Source organism: Coturnix japonica, chromosome 17 (assembly GCF_054131305.1).
Source record: "Coturnix japonica strain WE chromosome 17, WE-NBRP24, whole genome shotgun sequence".
In the NCBI taxonomy this organism is placed as follows: domain Eukaryota; kingdom Metazoa; phylum Chordata; class Aves; order Galliformes; family Phasianidae; genus Coturnix; species Coturnix japonica.
The window spans coordinates 2037173-2044014 of NC_140679.1; the positions used below are offsets into that span (position 1 = coordinate 2037173).

The following is a 6842-nucleotide window of genomic DNA, read 5'->3' on the forward strand; positions in this document are numbered from 1 at the left end:
GAATGGGAAAAGCAGCAGTGAAAGGGAAAAGCAAGATTAAAAGGGAAAAGCAGCAGTGCAAGTGAAAAGCAGCAGTGAAAGGGAAAAGCAGCAGTGAAAGGGAAAAGCAGCAGTGAAAGGGAAAAGCAGAAGTGAAAGGGAAATGAAGACCAAAAGGGAAAAGCAGCAGTGAAAGGGAAAAGCAGCAGAGAAAGGGAAGAGCAGCAGTAAAAAGGAAAAGCAGCAGTGAAAGGGAAAAGCAGCAGTGAAAGGGAAAAGCAGCAGTGAAAGGGAAAAGCAGCAGTGAAAGCGAAAAGCAGCAGTGAAAGGGAAAAGCAGCAGTGAAAGCGAAAAGCAGCAGTGAAAGGGAAAAGCAGCAGTGAAAGGGAAATGAAGAGTAAAAGGGAAAAGCAGCAGTGAAAGGGAAACGCAGCAGAGAAAAAGAAAAGCAGCAGTGAAAGGGAAAAGAAGCAGTAAAAGAGAAAAGCAGCAGAGAAAGGGAAAATCAGCAGAGAAAGGGAAAAGGAGCAGTGAAAGGGAAAAGCTGCAGTGAAAGGGAAAAGCTGCAGTGAAAGGGAAAAGCTGTAGTGAAAGGCTACAGCAGCAGTGAAAGGGAAAAGCAGCAGAGAAAGGGAAAAGGAGCAGTGAAAGTGAAAAGCAGCAGTGAAAGTGAAAAGGAGCAGTGAAAAGGAAAATCAGCAGTGAATGGGAAAATCAGCAGTGAAAGGGAAGATCAGCAGTGAAAGGGAAGATCAGCAGTGAAAGGGAAGATCAGCAGTGAAAGGGAAGATCAGCAGTGAAAGGGAAGATCAGCAGTGAAAGGGAAAAGCAGCAGTGAAAGGGAAAAGCAGCAGTGAAAGTGAAAAGCAAGACTAAAAGGGAAAAGCAACAGTGAAAGGGAAAAGCAACAGTGACAGGGAAAAGCAACAGTGACAGGGAAAAGCAACAGTGAAAGGGAAAAGCAACAGTGAAAGGGAAAAGAAGCAATGAAAGGGAAAATCAAGACTAAAAGGGAAAAGCAGAAGGGTAAGTGAAAAGCAGCAGTGAAAGGGAAAAACAGAAGGGAAATGGAAAAGCAGCAGGGGAAGGGAAAAGCAGCAGTGAAAGGGAAAAGCAGCAGTGAAAGGGAAAAGCAGCAGTGAAAGGGAAAAGCAGCAATGAAAGGGAAAAGCAGCAATGAAAGGGAAAAGCACCAGTGAAAGGGAAAAGCAGCAGTGAAAGGGAAAAGCAGCAGTAAAAGGGAAAAGCAGCAGTGAAAGGGAAAAGCAGTATTTAAAGGGAAAAGCAGCAGTGAAAGGGAAAATCAGCAATGAAAGGGAAAAGCAGTATTTAAAGGGAAAAGCAGCAGTGAAAGGGAAAATCAGCAATGAAAGGGAAAAGCAGTATTTAAAGGGAAAAGCAGCAGTGAAAGGGAAAAGCAGCAGTGAAAGGGAAAATCAGCAATGAAAGGGAAAAGCAGTATTTAAAGGGAAAAGCAGCAGTGAAAGGGAAAAGCAGCAGTGAAAGGGAAAAGCAGCAGTGAAAGGGACTAAAAGGGAAGACTAAAAGGGAAGACTAAAAGGGAAAAGCAGCAGTGAAAGGGAAAAGCAGCAGTGAAAGGGAAAAGCAGCAGTGAAAGGGAAAAGCAGCAGTGAAAGGGAAGAGCATCAGTGAAAGTGAAAAGCAGCAGTGAAAGGGAAGAGCAGCAGTGAAAGGGAAATGCAGCAGTGAAAGGGAAGAGCAGCAGTGAAAGGAAAGAGCAGCAGTGAAAGCGAAAATCAGCAGTGAAAGGGAAAAGCAAGATTGAATGGGAAAAGCAAGACTGAAAGGGAAAAGCAGCAGGGAAAGGGAATAGCAGCAGTGAAAGGGAAAAGCAGCAGTGAAAGGGAAAAGTAGCACTGAAAGGGAAAAGCAGCAGTGAAAGGGGAAAGCAGCAGTGAAAGGGGAAAGCAGCAATGAAAGGGAAACGCAGCAGTGAAAGGGAAAATCAGCTATGAAAGGGAAAAGCAGCAGTGAAAGGGAAAAGCATCAGTGAAAGGGAAAAGCAGCAGTGAAATGGAAAAGCAAGACTAAAAGGGAAAAGCAGCAGTGAAAGTGAAAAGCAGCAGTGAAAGGGAAAAGCAGCAGTGAAAGGGAAAAGCAGCATGAAAGGGAAAAGCAGCATGAAAGGGAAAAGCAGCATGAAAGGGAAAAGCAGCAGTGAAAGGGAGAAGCAGCATGAAAGGGAAAAGCAAGACTAAAAGGGAAAAGCAAGACTAAAAGATAAAAGCAAGACTAAAAGGGAAAAGCAAGACTAAAAGGGAAAAGCAAGACTAAAAGGGAAAAGCAACACTAAAAGGGAAAAGCAAGACTAAAAGTGAAAAGCAGCAGTGAAAGGGAAAAGCAGCAGTGAAAGGGAAAAGCAGCAGTGAAAGGGAAAAGCAGCAGTGAAAGGGAAAAGCAGTGACATCCTCTACCACACTGCAACTGCTCAGAATAATCAAAATTTTATCATTCATGACATAAGAAACTCACTTTTGCCTGGTGACAACGACAGTCCATTCCCATCCTGTCCCTCCATGTAATTAACATTGCATTTGGCCTTCTATCAGCCTCCTGGATGAATCCACCAAAAGCAAGGAAGCACCCTGCCCTTACTCTGAAGAGAAAAAGAAAGCAAGGTTCATGGAAAAAGGCACACAAGGCTCGCAACAAGACACGGTGCTCCAGATCATGACAGAGATAGGACTACCACAGTGCCAGAACATGATTTACCACTAAAGGAAACATCTGGGGGCACATTCACAACTTCAGCACAAGCTGTAACGGCTCAACATGCTTAGCTTTATCGTTCAGCTGGAGAACGAGATAGTCCGAAGTATCAGTCAGCAAGCACTCGGATGAGCCTGCCCTCTGGTTTTAACGATGACAGACATCATTACTGCCACCTCTGACACCTTACCAGGAGATGCTTCCATTTATTAGCCTGGTCTTGATTCCTTCCATCAGCAGCTGCTCCTAAACTGACCTCCATTCATACAGTGATACCATCAAATTCCAGCACGAGCTGACCTGCAAGACAGAGAAGAGAAAGCAGGATGGCAACAAACACTGACATAGCACAATCTAATATTCTTGAACAGCCGCAAATGAGACAAAACAGGAGATAAACGCATCCACAGCAACACCCCAGTTCATAAAGAAATGCAACTCCAGCCTGGCCTCAGCAGCCCTTATATATTTCTTACGCATTTGATTAAGCCAACTGCAATTTGAACCAGAAGAATTCACAGTCTCTTGCAAATGTCACCGTAAAGCAGAATAGGACACAGCAAAAGAAAAAAAAAAAAAAAGAAAAAAAAAAAAGAAATATAAAGAAAAAAGCAAGCCAAAAACCAGGGAATCAAAGTTTAAAAAACCACAGAAAACATATAGAAAAAAAAACATATACTATCTGTAACAGCAGAAAGACTAGCACAGTGTGAATATACTACAAAGGTAAGGAAAGAATGGCTCACCCACCACTGAGGATGGAAGTGCACAGAACAAACTCCACAGAGGAGAAACCATCAAAAACAATTCCACCCAGGGGCAGTCAGCCTTCAAAAATGAGCTGTAAGAGAGGTGCAGCCAGGCTCCATCCCTTCCAGTCACTCAGCTGCATTGGCCTCACCTGCACTAACCAGGGCTGACCAGGTCCCTTCCCTAGGTGATAATCAGTGGCTCAGACTGTGATTCAACAGTTCTCATACAGCGTATCTAAAGAAAAATAACAAAGCATAGATGAAAAACACAACAACAAATAAACCATGAAGGATTTTAGGAAATAACACAGAATTAAAAAAAAAAAAAAATAATAATAAAAGCAAAGAAAAAATAATAAATCAAACAAAAGAAAAAAACTAAGACAAGGAAAAACAGAAAAAAACTTATAAAAAAACCAAAAAACAAAAAACAAAAATCAAAAAACAAAAAAAAAACACGACATAGAAAACACCAAATAGGAAAGAAAACCATAGAGCTGCAAAGGAAAAAAAATAACACAGCAAAGCAAAGCACAGATGATAAAAAACAACAAGGAAAACACACCTCCCTGACATGACATCTTGCCTCCTGAGCAGGTCACAGTGTCCCTCACTCAGATGTAGAGCAGGGAGGAAGATGAGACCCCATGTGTTCCTTGCTGCACACTCCCATCTAAAAGGTCCATATGCTCCTTGGGAAGCACAATGCCACCTGGGGAAAAGAGAAAGCAAGAACAGGACATGCAGGCAGCTATCACCCAGCAGAAGGCCAGATCCTTCTGTCTGTTATCCGCTCCTCTTTTTAGTCCTAACAGGGCCCCGAGGATACAGAAATAGCAGTGCTTAGCAGAAGGACTCGGAGAAGGACCGGTAGAAACTGTCAGGAGGACAACTGGCATCGTGTGGACACAAACAGGCTGTTGGTGCAAGGAAGGAAACAGCACCTGAGCATTTCACCAGACAGGTTCCCTCCTCTCTGTCTTCCTGCAAAGATACAAGGATAAAAACCTCATTTCCTCTGAGCAACAATTGGAAACAAGACCAGAAAATTATTCATTCAAAGGCACTTTTAGGAGATGTATAACAGAGTCCTTCCCAGTTACACGAGTTTACGCTGTGGCCTTTGGAGAAACAAGCTGCCTTTGTGGTCCTGAGGGTTCCTTTTTGTCATCTGTTGGGCACAGCAAGAGAGCTTTTCTTGTACAAATCTATGCCCTGTGTACCTTTCTCCATCCCAAAACCTAGAGTTGCGGTGCAGACACTGGATGCTGACCAGAGCAGTAAAAGAACAGAAGAGGGGAAAAGCAGATACAGGTAAGACACCTAAAAGAAAGGAAAAGAGCAGAAGAGAAGGAAGGATACGGTTAAGAACAAAGGACAGAAGATGGAAAGTGCTATAGAGGATTGGACTGGACATGAGCAGATCAGAGCTACACCAAGGTGTGGCTTCTCCCTGTGTCCCTGTCCACCACTGGCAACATCCCCCAATGACAGGGATGATGCTGCCCCAGCAGCTGATGGGGTTGTGGTCTGGGGTTATGTTCTATGCAGAGCCTCCACAACCTGCTACAGACCTCCAGTTCCCTGACACTTCTTTTTTTTCCAGGTGTCTGCACACAAGGAACAGGTGTTCTCTATGCCCTGCATGCTGGTAATTAGTGTGGGCAATTACTGTGTGGGAATTGGGGGAGGGAAATTCAGGGGTGGGATAGTGAGGAGGAATTGGAGGGGGCTGGGAAATTGTTTGGGTGGGATTGTAGAGATCAGATATGACTGCTAGGATGGGGGATATTTGGTTGGAAATATCATTTCTATTACTCATTGCTTTGTATATGTTATTAAATGCTTTATGTTCCCTCTGCTACATCTCTGCTTGCAGTCATTTGTGCAGTGACAAAGGTCCTCAGCTCTACATGCCCCTCCAGGGCAGGATGGAGCACCACAGATGGCAGTGTTCCACAGCTGCCACCAGCAGCCCCAGCTCGTCCCTCCACACCTGAGGTGTGAGTGGCTGTGAGAGGAATGAATGTCTCTGTGGAAGTGCAGCTCATTCCTCCCCTCTGATGGGGGCAGAAGGCATCTGCATTTCCCTCATGGCTCTTATTTCCTGTGTTACTGTGGGAAATGAGCTCAGCCACTGTGCCTCCCTACTATGGCAAGCTCTGCAGCTCTGCCACTGTCTTTCTACTCAGCTGTTCCTGTGTGTAATGCTCCACACTTGGACCCTGCAGAGCCCAAAGGCCTCCTTGGCTGCTGTTACTCACCTGGACATTGAGGGTGCTGTGTCTCCAGTCTGTACCTGCTTCCAGGTGGCACTTGCAAGACACTGCGAGTCCACCTGGTTGGAACTGCAGTCAACAAACACAAATGTGAAAGAAATAAGAAAGGATTCTCTCATTTCACAGGCTTTCATCTCCATTGAAAGATGTTCTGCTGTGCAGCACAGCTGGGAGCATTTCATATGTGCAAAAAAGGGGGATAGGCCCTGGCTGTGCCCGGCCCCCTTCCGGCCCAGGCCCCAAAGCAGCCCCGACTGTGCTGGGTTCCCCTCTCACCTGGGCCCTGCAGTGGCCTCAGCTGTGCCTGGTCCCCCTCTGCTCTGGGCCCTGAGCTGGCCCCAGCTGTGCCTGGTCCTCCTCCATCCTGGGCCCCAAGGCCCTGCCTCTGCCTGCTCCCCCTCTGCTCTGGGCCCTGAGCTGGCCCTAACTGTGCCAGGTCCCCCTCTGGCACAGGCCCTGCCTCAAGCCCCACCCCCTGTGGGCAGCAGTGCTAGTGCCTGTTGGTTTTGCTCTCTTCCCTCTTCTTTCCCTGTTCTCTTCACAAATGCTTTCAGATCCCCCAGGATGACGTGCACTGATACTGCTGCCTTCTTCCTGCACAAACTTTCTGGGCAGCTCAGCTTTTTCTACAGAGCAGCGTGCCTTTGGAAGTGCTTGGAGGATGTAAACTAACAGCAAGAGAACACTGAGCTCTTCTGGGTCTTTCTAGACATGGCAAAGGGACAGGAGAGAGTGCTCAGCCTTGAGTGGTTGCTTGTATGCAGAAATCACAGTTGTCAACATCTGTGCTGTTTTGCTGTAGGCAGTAGTGTGTGACAAGAAGCCTACAATTATCAATTTAGTGAACGTAATCAATTGTAACAGTTCCCCTTTCTTCTTCCCTCGACACTTGGGTTATAGAGTTCTCCTATGCTGTGTGCTGGTGTAATACCTCTGAGCCACAGCACTGTTGCGTTTAGCAAAGCTCATGGCAACAGGCTTTGGCCAACCTCAGAGCTACGTAGATGATGAGAAGATATCCGATGATAGGAGAGAAAATGAACAAGCTCCAAGGTAAGTGTTGTTTTTTCCTTCTAGTCAGCACACCATCGCTAAATCTTCC

General features: G+C 45.8%; 1 long non-coding RNA gene across 3 annotated transcripts; it reads right to left on the minus strand.

Moving 5' to 3' along the window:
- Positions 1-2509: 2509 nt before the first annotated feature.
- LOC146757990 (uncharacterized) lies at positions 2510-6181 on the minus strand. 3 transcript variants are annotated; one of them, XR_014935377.1, is made up of 6 exons: positions 5726-6181; positions 4406-4445; positions 4027-4173; positions 3611-3696; positions 2900-3009; positions 2510-2596 (listed from the first exon to the last, which is right to left on the minus strand). It is a non-coding gene; the product is annotated as an uncharacterized LOC146757990 (long non-coding RNA). The 3 variants fall into 3 exon arrangements; XR_014935376.1 differs by lacking the exon at positions 4406-4445 and having other exon boundaries at positions 5726-6179; XR_014935375.1 differs by lacking the exon at positions 5726-6181 and having other exon boundaries at positions 4406-5663.
- Between the last annotated feature and the right edge of the window lie 661 nt (positions 6182-6842).